A 13,721-nucleotide genomic window follows, 5' to 3' on the forward strand; every position below is an offset into this window, starting at 1 on the left:
CCAACGACTCGTTGTTGTTGTTGTTGTTGTTGTTGTTGTCGTTATTATTATTTTTATTATTATTATTATTATTATTATTATTATTATTATTATTATTATTAATATTATTATAATTATTATTACTATTATTATTATTATTATTATTATTATTATTATTATCATTATTATTATTATTATTATTATTATTGTTATTATTATTATTATTATTATTATTATTATTATTATTATTATTATTATTATTATTATTATTATTATTATTATCATTGTTATTATCATTATTACTCTGCACAGACCATTTGTAGATTCTTGCAGTGCATATCACGCATCATGCTGTCTTGCAGTGTGTTGCTGGCGCATATCCCACATCATGCTGTCTTGCAGTGTGTTCCTGGCGCATATCCCACATCATGCTGTCTTGCAGTGTGTTGCTGGCGCATATCCCACATCTTGCTGTCTTGTAGTGTGTTGCTGGCGCATATCCCACATCATGCTGTCTTGCAGTGTGTTGCTGGTGCATATCCCACATCATGCTGTCTTGCAGTGTGTTGCTGGCGCATATCCCACATCATGCTGTCTTGCAGTGTGTTGCTGGTGCATATCCCACATCATGCTGTCTTGCAGTGTGTTGCTGGCGCATATCCCACATCATGCTGTCTTGCAGTGTGTTGCTGGCGCATATCCCACATCTTGCTGTCTTGCAATGTGTTGCTGGCGCATATCCCACATCATGCTGTCTTGCAGTGTGTTGCTGGCGCATATCCCAAATCTTGCTGTCTTGCAGTGTGTTGCTGGCGCATATCCCACATCATGCTGTCTTGCAGTGTGTTGCTGGTGCATATACCACATCTTGCTGTCTTGCAGTGTGTTGCTGGTGCATATCCCACATCTTGCTGTCTTGCAGTGTGTTGCTGGTGCATATCCCACATCTTGCTGTCTTGCAGTGTGTTGCTGGTGCATATCCCACATCTTGCTGTCTTGCAGTGTGTTGCTGGTGCATATCCCACATCATGCTGTCTTGCAGTGTGTTGCTGGTGCATATCCCACATCATGCTGTCTTGCAGTGTGTTCCTGGTGCATATCCCACATCTTGCTGTCTTGCAGTGTGTTGCTGGTGCATATCCCACATCATGCTGTCTTGCAGTGTGTTGCTGGCGCATATCCCACATCATGCTGTCTTGCAGTGTGTTGCTGGTACATATCCCACATCATGCTGTCTTGCAGTGTGTTGCTGGCGCATATCCCACATCATGTTGTCTTGCAGTGTGTTGCTGGCGCATATCCCACATCATGCTGTCTTGCAGTGTGTTGCTGGTATATATCCCACATCATGCTGTCTTGCAGTGTGTTGCTGGCGCCTATCCCACATCATGCTGTCTTGCAGTGTGTTACTGGTACATATCCCACATCATGCTGTCTTGCAGTGTGTTGCTGGTGCATATCCCACATCATGCTGTCTTGCAGTGTGTTGCTGGCGCATATCCCACATCATGCTGTCTTGCAGTGTGTTGCTGGTGCATATCCCACATCTTGCTGTCTTGCAGTGTGTTGCTGGCGCATATCCCACATCATGCTGTCTTGCAGTGTGTTACTGGTACATATCCCACATCATGCTGTCTTGCAGTGTGTTGCTGGCGCATATCCCACATCATGCTGTCTTGCAGTGTGTTGCTGGCGCATATCCCACATCATGCTGTCTTGCAGTGTGTTGCTGGTGCATATCCCACATCATGCTGTCTTGCAGTGTGTTGCTGGTGCATATCTCACATCATGCTGTCTTGCAGTGTGTTGCCGGTACATATCCCACATCATGCTGTCTTGCAGTGTGTTGCTGGTGCATATCCCACATCATGCTGTCTTGCAGTGTGTTGCTGGCGCATATCCCACATCGTGCTGTCTTGCAGTGTGTTGCTGGTACATATCCCACATCATGCTGTTTTGCAGTGTGTTGCTGGCGCATATCCCACATCATGCAGTCTTGCAGTGTGTTGCTGGTACATATCCCACATCATGCTGTTTTGCAGTGTGTTGCTTTTGCATATCCCACATCATGCTGCCTTGCAGTGTGTTGCTGGCACATATCCCACATCACGCTGTCTTGCAGTGTGTTGCTGGTACATATCCCACATCTTGCTGCCTTGCAGTGTGTTGCTGGCACATATCCCACATCATGCTGTCTTGCGGTGTGTTGCTGGTACATATCCCACATCATGTTGTCTTGCAGTGTGTTGCTGGTACATATCCCACATCATGCTGTCTTGCGGTGTGTTGCTGGTACATATCCCACATCATGTTGTCTTGCAGTGTGTTGCTGGCACATATGCTATTACGAACACAAGTGCAAATGAAAAGCCTATAATACCTGACGGTATATCAGGTTCCCCAGCGACGATCAGTCCACCAGAATAAACACGAAAAACAAACAGCAACAAGAGCATTTTTTTAGTTCTCGTGTATTCCACCACCAATATTTACATTATTGCAGTGTGTTGCTGGCGCATATCCCACATCATGCTGTCTTGCAGTGTGTTGCTGGTACATATCCCACATCATGCTGTCTTGCAGTGTGTTGCTGGTGCATATGGCACATCTTGCTGTCTTGCAGTGTGTTGCTGGCTCATATCCCACATCATGCTGTCTTGCAGTGTGTTACTGGTACATATCCCACATCATGCTGTCTTGCAGTGTGTTGCTGGCGCATATCCCACATCATGCTGTCTTGCAGTGTGTTACTGGTACATATCCCACATCATGCTGTCTTGCAGTGTGTTGCTGGCGCATATCCCACATCATGCTGTCTTGCAGTGTGTTGCTGGTGCATATCCCACATCATGCTGTCTTGCAGTGTGTTGCTGGTGCATATCCCACATCATGCTGTCTTGCAGTGTGTTGCTGGCGCATATCCCACATCATGCTGTCTTGCAGTGTGTTGCTAGTGCATATCTCACATCATGCTGTCTTGCATTGTGTTGCCGGTACATATCCCACATCATGCTGTTTTGCAGTGTGTTGCTTTTGCATATCCCACATCATGCTGCCTTGCAGTGTGTTGCTGGCACATATCAAACATCATGCTGTCTTGCAGTGTGTTGCTGGTACATATCCCACATCTTGCTGCCTTGCAGTGTGTTGCTGGCACATATCCCACATCATGCTGTCTTGCGGTGTGTTGCTGGTACATATCCCACATCATGTTGTCTTGCAGTGTGTTGCTGGTACATATCCCACATCATGCTGTCTTGCAGTGTGTTGCTGGCACATATCCCACATCATGCTGTCTTGCGGTGTGTTGCTGGTACATATCCCACATCATGTTGTCTTGCAGTGTGTTGCTGGTACATATCCCACGTCATTCTGTCTTGCAGTGTGTTGCTGGCACATATCCCACATCATGCTGTCTTGCGGTGTGTTGCTGGTACATATCCCACATCATGTTGTCTTGCAGTGTGTTGCTGGCACATATCCCACATCATGCTGTCTTGCAGTGTGTTGCTGGTACATATCCCACATCTTGCTGCCTTGCAGTGTGTTGCTGGCACATATCCCACATCATGCTGTCTTGCAGTGTGTTGCTGGTACATATCCCACATCTTGCTGCCTTGCAGTGTGTTGCTGGCACATATCCCACATCATGCTGTCTTGCGGTGTGTTGCTGGTACATATCCCACATCATGTTGTCTTGCAGTGTGTTGCTGGTACATATCCCACATCATGCTGTCTTGCGGTGTGTTGCTGGTACATATCCCACATCATGTTGTCTTGCAGTGTGTTGCTGGCACATATGCTATTACGAACACAAGTGCAAATGAAAAGCCTATAATACCTGACGGTATATCAGGTTCCCCAGCGACGATCAGTCCACCAGAATAAACACGAAAAACAAACAGCAACAAGAGCATTTTTTTAGTTCTCGTGTATTCCACCACCAATATTTACATTATTGCAGTGTGTTGCTGGCGCATATCCCACATCATGCTGTCTTGCAGTGTGTTGCTGGTACATATCCCACATCATGCTGTCTTGCAGTGTGTTGCTGGTGCATATCCCACATCTTGCTGTCTTGCAGTGTGTTGCTGGCTCATATCCCACATCATGCTGTCTTGCAGTGTGTTACTGGTACATATCCCACATTATGCTGTCTTGCAGTGTGTTGCTGGCGCATATCCCACATCATGCTGTCTTGCAGTGTGTTGCTGGTGCATATCTCACATCATGCTGTCTTGCAGTGTGTTGCCGGTACATATCCCACATCATGCTGTTTTGCAGTGTGTTGCTGGCGCATATCCCACATCATGCAGTCTTGCAGTGTGTTGCTGGTACATATCCCACATCATGCTGTTTTGCAGTGTGTTGCTTTTGCATATCCCACATCATGCTGCCTTGCAGTGTGTTGCTGGTACATATCCCACATCTTGCTGCCTTGCAGTGTGTTGCTGGTACATATCCCACATCATGCTGCCTTGCAGTGTGTTGCTGGCACATATCCCACATCATGCTGTCTTGCAGTGTGTTGCTGGTACATATCCCACATCTTGCTGCCTTGCAGTGTGTTGCTGGCACATATCCCACATCATGCTGTCTTGCGGTGTGTTGCTGGTACATATCCCACATCATGTTGTCTTGCAGTGTGTTGCTGGTACATATCCCACATCATGCTGTCTTGCAGTGTGTTGCTGGCACATATGCTATTACGAACACAAGTGCAAATGAAAAGCCTATAATACCTGACGGTATATCAGGTTCCCCAGCGACGATCAATCCACCAAAATAAATACGAAAAACAAACAGCAATAAGAGCATGTTTTTAGTTCTCGTGTATTCCACCACCAATATTTACATTATTTTCAGAGTGGTTTAATCCAGCAATGTAGACGGACACAGATCAGAATAACAACAAGTGTATGTGTAAAGCAGGTGATCTCACTGCAACTGGTTTTCATGCGAGAGAGCAGTATGTGTACTCAACCTGCTAGTGAGAGACTGACTCCAACCACTGGCGTAAATATAATATGAATTAAGCTGAATTCAAATTCTCACTCAATCGGGTGATGTATAAACCTGGCAGCCAATCAGGGCGACTGGAGGAATCTATAGACAGTTTGACTTTTACAGAGGGATTGCAAGAAGTAGTTGTGTGTTGCTTACCGAATAAATTATAACATTCTCGGTACAAGTCATATATCCCACACCATGTATTCTTTCAGTTACAGACATTAACAGTGATTATATTTGACAGTTATTAGCATCTTCGTTTGCATGGTTGATAGACATTCTCCCTGAATTCAAGTCGTCCTACCTCGAGAGCAGCACAATCTATCTTCTTAACTCCCATCAGGATCTATGTGGACTTCTCGTATACAATTGCAGAAAATTTCTGTTAGGTTATGTTAAGCAAGTTTTAATTAAGATAGAAAAAATAACCCAGAGAGAAAATATAAATATAAAACAAAGGTCATATAAAGTTAAGTGGCGCAAACAGAAAACTGCTGCTGAGCGCGGGAAACATAATTGTCAAATTTTCATTAAGGGCCATTCATCTGTCACCCATATGATTGTCTTTATAACAATGAACGGATGTCCGTGTTTCAGAAGAGGAGCTGAAGAGTGACTCCTCAGTGTCTGGTCCTTACCTGGTCCACTGACTTCTACTGATTGCTTCTCATTAATTCACTTCACGTGTGAGGCGCTGGTGTCTTGTGTAACACGAACATTGTGGCATCTTGGTGTATGGTAAGGCCATACATGCATGCGTAACCCGCGGGTACAACACTCTAACTTCACCACGTTTCGGTCTCACTTGTACTATTAATTAGTCACACGAAGAAACACGAAGGAAAGGGAATCATAGCACATACAAGAGGGGGAGGAGGGGAGGAGGGGAGGGAGGATAGGTGAGGTAGAACAAGGAGAAATAGTATTATAGTACTAGTATAATACTACTCCATCATGTTCTACTACTCCCGTCACCCTCCCCCCCCCCTCTCGTACATATTCTGGCTGTGTAACTAGTTAATACTTCAAGTGGGACTGTAACATCATCATAACCTTCAGTGTCTTATGTGCATTGTTTCACTCGCGGTATTCAGCCTCTTGTTCTTTCCTTTCTAATTTGTGTTACCAAGTAATAAAATTCATTTTTTTTTGTATGTGTCTATGTACTCACCTATTTGTGGTTGCAAAGGTTGATTTACAGCTCTTGGCCCCGCCTGTGTGTGTTTGTGTGTACTGATCTCGTGCTTCAGAACGAATAAGTTAAATGAGCAGCTCTTCTTTAAGTACAGTTTATCAGTCGCAGATGTTTTATTATGAAACCTAAATTGTGTGTTACAGATGTTTCATTATGAAACCTAAATTGTGTGTTACAGATGTTTTATTATGAAACCTAAATTGTGTGTTACAGATGTTTCATTATGAAACCTAAATTGTGTGTTACAGATGTTTTATTATGAAACCTAAATTGTGTGTTACAGATGTTTCATTATGAAACCTAAATTGTGTGTTACAGATGTTTCATTATGAAACCTAAATTGTGTGTTACAGATGTTTTATTATGAAACCTAAATTGTGTGTTACAGATGTTTCATTATGAAACCTAAATTGTGTGTTACAGATGTTTTATTATGAAACCTAAATTGTGTGTTACAGATGTTTCATTATGAAACCTAAATTGTGTGTTACAGATGTTTCATTATGAAACCTAAATTGTGTGTTACAGATGTTTTATTATGAAACCTAAATTGTGTGTTACAGATGTTTCATTATAAAACCTACATTGTGTGTGTTACAGATGTTTTATTATGAAACCTACATTGTGTGTGTTACAGATGTTTTATTATGAAACCTACATTGTGTGTGTTACAGATGTTTTATTATGAAACCTACATTGTGTGTGTTACAGATGTTTTATTATGAAACCTAAATTGTGTGTGTTACAGATGTTTTATTATGAAACCTACATTGTGTGTGTTACAGATGTTTTATTATGAAACCTAAATTGTGTGTGGTACAGATGTTTTATTATGAAACCTACATTGTGTGTGTTACAGATGTTTTATTATGAAACCTACATTGTGTGTGTTACAGATGTTTTATTATGAAACCTACATTGTGTGTGTTACAGATGTTTTATTATGAAACCTACATTGTGTGTGGTACAGATGTTTCATTATGAAACCTAAGTTGTGTGTGTTACAGATGTTTCATTATGAAACCTAAGTTGTGTGTGTTACAGATGTTTCAGTATGAAATCTACATTGTGTGTGTTACAGATGTTTCAGTATGAAACCTACATTGTGTGTGTTACAGATGTTTCAGTATGAAATCTAAGTTGTGTATGTTACAGATGTTTCATTATGAAACCTAAGTTGTGTATGGTACAGATGTTTCAGTATGAAACCTACATTGTGTGTGTTACAGATGTTTCAGTATGAAACCTACATTGTGTGTGTTACAGATGTTTCAGTATGAAATCTATAATGTGTGTGTTACAGATGTTTCAGTATGAAACCTACATTGTGTGTGTTACAGATGTTTTATTATGAAACCTACATTGTGTGTGGTACAGATGTTTCATTATGAAACCTAAGTTGTGTGTGTTACAGATGTTTCATTATGAAACCTAAGTTGTGTGTGTTACAGATGTTTCAGTATGAAACCTACATTGTGTGTGTTACAGATGTTTCAGTATGAAACCTACATTGTGTGTGTTACAGATGTTTCAGTATGAAATCTATAATGTGTGTGTTACAGATGTTTCAGTATGAAACCTACATTGTGTGTGTTACAGATGTTTCAGTATAAAACCCACGTTGTGTGTGTTAGAGATGTTTCAGTATAAAACTACGTTGTATGTGCTATAGATGTTTCAGTATAAAACCTTTTTTTGTGTGTGTTACAGATGTTTCAGTATAAAACCTTTTTTTGTGTGTGTTACAGATGTTTCACTAAAAAACCTACGTTGTTTGTATTACAGATGCGTGTGGGCGTGTCCGTGTGTCTGTTGCTGGGGTTGTTGTCTGCCACTGACAGTTGGGTTTCTCCAGGAAGTGGATCTACAGGGATTACCGTCTCGTACTTCTGGTTTCTCGCTAAGGCAAGGCATATGTGTCTGTCACACACACATAGTGTACTGGAGTTCACGTAATGTATAAAGATACTTATCTTGGTTGTATGGGTAATTGAGTTTAAAGCTTATGTACCTCATGAAGATCATTAAGGCTGCCTATAACTTGCTCACTACTAGTCTAGAATACTCAGGTCACTAAAATAAAGATTAAAGTAAACAGCTCTCGATTTACTGAGGAAATCCACATTGATACAGTAACACAGTGTAGAAAGAGACTGTATTTCGATCACCGTAGATCTTCTTCAGCTGATGAACGTCAAAATATGGTCTCTTTTTAGGCAATGTTTTTGTCCGCATACGTGTTTCCTCAACTCATCCACTAGTGTCTATTACACTGTGACACTGCAACATCTCTCAGTGTATATGTTTGCTTAATATTAATAACTTCGTAAAAAATGGCTGTAACATTAATGTTAATTAATGATATATTGATTAATGTAAATATTAATAAATGTAGATATTAATTAATGTAAATATTGATTCTTACAAGTATTGATTAATGCAAATATTGCTTTTGTTAGCTAGCATTTGTTGGCATTGATACCATCATAAATGTCCAGGAAAAGTCGCAATGAGCTACTGTCGGATAATAATCGGAATAATGGACTGGGGACTCGAACCGTGGTTCATGGAAGCAGCAGGCCCAGTGACGCAACCACTCTGCCACAAAGCTTACAGTATGATGATTTAACAACCAGCATTCATATAACATAGTTGCATCAACCGCACCAATATTCACCCTAAAGTCTCATCCCACACCCCCAGAAGCTTTCATGGCACATTTGTTCTCCTGAGAATCTATTCTACATCTAGATACATTTGCATCTGTATCTATTCTACATCTATTTTCATGGATGCAGAATAGGTACAAATATACCATGAAAGCTTCTGGGACTGTAGGATAAGACAGTAGTGTCACAGTTGATGCCTCTGATACAACCATGCAACAGAAGTGCTCTGTGGCTGCGTGGGTAGAACGTTCGACCTGCTATGTGCACGGTTCAAGGTTCGGGTCCCAGTCCATTCTTCTATTTACTCATGTGTTGTTATAATCAATATTTCACTATTGCTTTACAGGGAGCTGTAGCAATAGCAGTCCTTAAAAAATTTATTAAAGATGCAACAGGCGCGTCAGAAGACCTAACAGATCTGGTTAATGGCCCAGACGATCCTTCAGACCCTTCTCAAACGCCGTCTTCTCAACAAGATCCTCAAACACCGCTCTCTCAGCAAGGTCCTCAGATACCATTCTCTCAACAAGGTCCTCAAAATCCATTCTTTCAACAAGGTCCTCAGAGCTCATTCTTTCAACAAGCTCCTCAAACTTCATTCTTTCAGCAAGCTCCTCAAACACCATTCTTTCAACAAGCTCCTCAAACACCATTCTTTCAACAAGCTCCTCAAACACCATTCTTTCAACAAGCTCCTCAATCTCCTTTCTTTCAACGGCGCGACCATCGAGCCGTCGAGAGCGCGCTAGAAAAGCTAGATGAAGTGCAGAAGATGATGTTGACGGCAGCCACCCATTTGGATACTGACGGCTGTGTGCTGAAGCTTCTGTGTTACCTCCACAACAAGCAGCGAGATTCTCGTTCTCTGGAGGAAAACCTTCTTCTCCAGCTGTTCTTCAGCAGCTCAGAGAAGCTATCCCGCAGTGCTAGAGGGGTGGGTGATCAGATCACATGCGACCAGGTGTTCCCCAAGTGTCCCCTGGGAAAGGAAGAACTTAGTAGTCTTATGGTACAGACGTCAGGCTGCGGCAGCTTGACTTTCTGATCTGTGTAGTAGAATATTCGTGAAGGTAACTTTAATATACTTAACCAGAACTTGCATGATTTCCGTTTTGCCCTTCGAGGAAGTAAAGTACAGGCTGCCTTTCCATGAATTTTAGAACAACTGGAAGGATTTAACATCATGGAGACATGGATCGTGATGTGTTAAGGTTGATGAGTGAAGGGTGATTACTATCTGACGATCATCATAAATCTGTATACTGAAAATGAGGACATTTACATCGTCAGTGACCGCCGTCAGTGCCAACTGTTCAGTGACACACCAAAGGTGTGGTGTCTATAAGCCTCCATGAGTAAGGCAGGAGAGGCACCGCAAAAATGTATGCGCCGTCTCTGCTGTTTCTTTACTGTGCACTCGCAGATCATCCCTGTGAGTTGTGATACCAAAAAGGATAACTCTAGCTCTTAGTCAGACCCTATTTGATAGTACATTTTAATACATCTGAAACCCGAAGTTAGGTAAGATTCGTCAGGAAACATGACAAGTGTTTCCTGACGAGGATCTTAGTCATATGATGACCAGCCACTGGAGCTTTTGGTCATCTGACCGGGGCCTTTCCCTGGCTTACCCGGCCACCCCTTCAAAAATTAAGGTTATAATTATATCCTAATTAGTCCTAGTTTTTATCCAAGCTTTATCTAGAGAAATTAACAAACATGTGATTTGACTTCAATTTGAAATTATATTTAGAATCTTGGGATTGCATCCACATATTCCTAAATAATTAACAAATTATATAAATACTGCGTACTGCAAAAATTAAATTATTGTAAATATTAAATAACTGTAATTTAGACATTATAGTCACTTCATCTGCATATTAGTTTCATGTAGTTTGTTAATTATTCTAAATGTAATATATGGACGCAGTCTCAAAATTTTTTGATAACATTACTGATGAAGTCATTGTATCATTTAATTAAGTGGAATTTAATCACATCTTAGTTAATTGTTTAGTAGATTGCTCAAATGTGGATGAAACTCTTAAGTTCTACATACGTCAAAATTTGCGATTAAGTGATTTGAAATCACCAAAATCTAAAAGTGCGGATTTATCGGCGAATTGTTCCAGCCACGGAATTACTAATTTTTTCCTCAAGTGGTTTGAAATTCCATTTGGTTTGCTTGAACTAATTTGTAAAGTCAAATTAGATCATATCAAATCTACATTTATAGGAACATTACAGGGATAGGTATGACACCTAGGAGTCGATGGAAATGATCTACGGTACGTATGGGGTTAGAACCCATGGCAAATGAATCGTAAAACTTCAGGCCGCTAGCTAGTAAGCCACTGGCCAGCTGGCTACAATAAGATTCATCCAACTAAATATATCTCTACACTACAGGGAGGTTAGCATGGGCCTCCACTGTGACTTGCGCACCCAGGTGGAGTTTTATGACTCACTTGTCATGGGTTCTAACCCCACCAGTACCCTGGTTTGTTTGACATCGTATTATTAAGATTTCGTGAGTCATGCATGGCAGCATTGTTCACTAAACCCATTTTGTGCTCAGCATATCGATCAGTATTGAGTCTCTGGACAACATACAACATAGTGTTCTAGTATGTGACCCGCGTGTGTTTACTCATTTGACATTATATATGACTGACATTGCTATATAAACTGATCTGCCAAATATATTTATATCCTAGTCTTAGTCTACCAGTGACACGATTTTGTATTTTATTGATGGAAAACTAGACACAAATGCTGTATAATGCGATCCTTTACTGACTAGGTTTCGCCCACACACAGTGGGCTTTATCAAGACGCAAACAGACGTTTGTGACTTGATATAGCACATTGTGTGGGCGAAACATTGTCAGTAAAGGATTGCATTATGCTACAGTTGTGTCTACTTTTCCATCGTGTCGGTATTTTATACCATTTATTTCTAAATTATTATTATTAATATTGATATTTATTAGTATTATTTATTTTATATTTACAAACAGCCCTAAACTCGTGTTTTTTTCTCCTTACATATATTTTACTTAAATTTCTATAGCCAACAAATTGTAGATAATCAGTCCACAAGTTTGTGTCTGTAACAATATTTGAGTGACGATTTATTATTGACTTCTTAAATGTTACTGAACCTTGACACACATTGTGTTACAGATAGCGGCACTTTGCCAGAACTAGTCAGCACAGTTAGCTAGAGTATATGCTATGCCAGCTGGTAAACCTTTTGCAGTCATTTACATCAAGTTTTTAGTCATTTCATATATTAAATGCAGTCTCATGTTATAGCTAATCATCTCATTGCAATATGTAAGTGCAATCTTAATGTGTTTTTTTTTACAACAAAACATTGTTCACTGACTAGGTTGGAACCTCTGTGCAGTGTGGCTACAGTCTCAAGATTTCGGATATCTTATCATTAACCACTGAGTGATTTAACTAACATTTCCTGTATGATTTGCTTAGACGTGTTTCTAGACAGTTCAATGTTTGAACATTCTAACACAATGTTCAGTATATGCTTCTGTCTAAACAATATACATTTAATGTGCCCGGCATCTCCAAACAAACTGAAGTGATAAAGAAAATTATAACCTTGCATTAGTCTAGTAGTGGATACTTGTCAGCTATTGATCATACTGTCTTCAGAGACAGTATGATCGGCTAGTTTCAACATGTGCTGTTGTTTCTTCAAACTCATTTTCTGGTTCTTTTCTGTCAGTGCGTTCCAACCTTCTGTTTGAGAAATCAGAATTACAGTCGACATTCTCTCTCTGTTTATTGTTTATTTTATCAAGACATCGACTTTATGATGCTGCACTTGTGTCCTTCTACCTAGCAAGCCTATGTAAGAAAGAATCCACAAAAATTAAACTTGAATTCCTTCGTCAATAATTTATGTATACTTGTTTGACTTCGTATAAACGCGTTATATTCAGAATTCAGGCTATCTAGAGCAAGTAATGAGGAGGGTCAGAGACAACTGAACTTTCTGTCGTTTCAAATAATCAAGGTTAGTAACTACTGTTCTAAAATATAATGCTACATTATATTAAAATGTGCGTTAATGTCCTCACAGCCTATTGCTACTGAATGTACGCGGCATATTTGACCGGCAAAATGTGGACATAGTTACTCAAGTCACGTGATGACAAAATATATATCTTGAGAAGGCTAAAAAAAGTTAAGCAAGGGTTAATATTGTTTAGATAACGAATGAATCACCAATGGCGTAAAGTAATAAATAACAATATGATACAATATACAATATTCAATAAGAAAATTAAGGAAAATCAGGTTTGGAACTCTACAAGATGAAAATTAGCACAACTTTCATTAAAATGAACTGAACTTATCATATTAAATATTTATTAATTGAACTCTTTGAGTTTAAAAAAAAAAATATTGACAAAGGCACATACTAATTAATATATATGAGGTGCAGGTGCTTTATATTCGTCAGGAAATATGACAAGGTTTTCCTGACACTAGTCTTAATCATATGAGGATTTGCGAACTGGAACTTCTGGTCATATGCCCGAGGTTTTTCCATGGTTTGCGTTCCCCACTGTTTAATAAAAGACAAAATGAAAATTACTGGACTAAGGATCCAGGTTCATTATATAGGATTCCAGAAACTGAGTTATAATACACTCCAGCAGCTTGTACACAAGTCTAGTGTCAACACCTTTCTCAATGTTATATACATTCCTGTATATATAGTAAGTACACTCCTCTCCGGCAATATGTACACATCAGTTCAGTGGTATGTACACACCTGTCCAATCGTTATATACTCTTTTTCAGTGGTATGTACTCTTGCCCATTGGTATATA

This window comes from Cherax quadricarinatus, chromosome 3, assembly GCF_038502225.1.
Source record: "Cherax quadricarinatus isolate ZL_2023a chromosome 3, ASM3850222v1, whole genome shotgun sequence".
NCBI lineage: Eukaryota > Metazoa > Arthropoda > Malacostraca > Decapoda > Parastacidae > Cherax > Cherax quadricarinatus.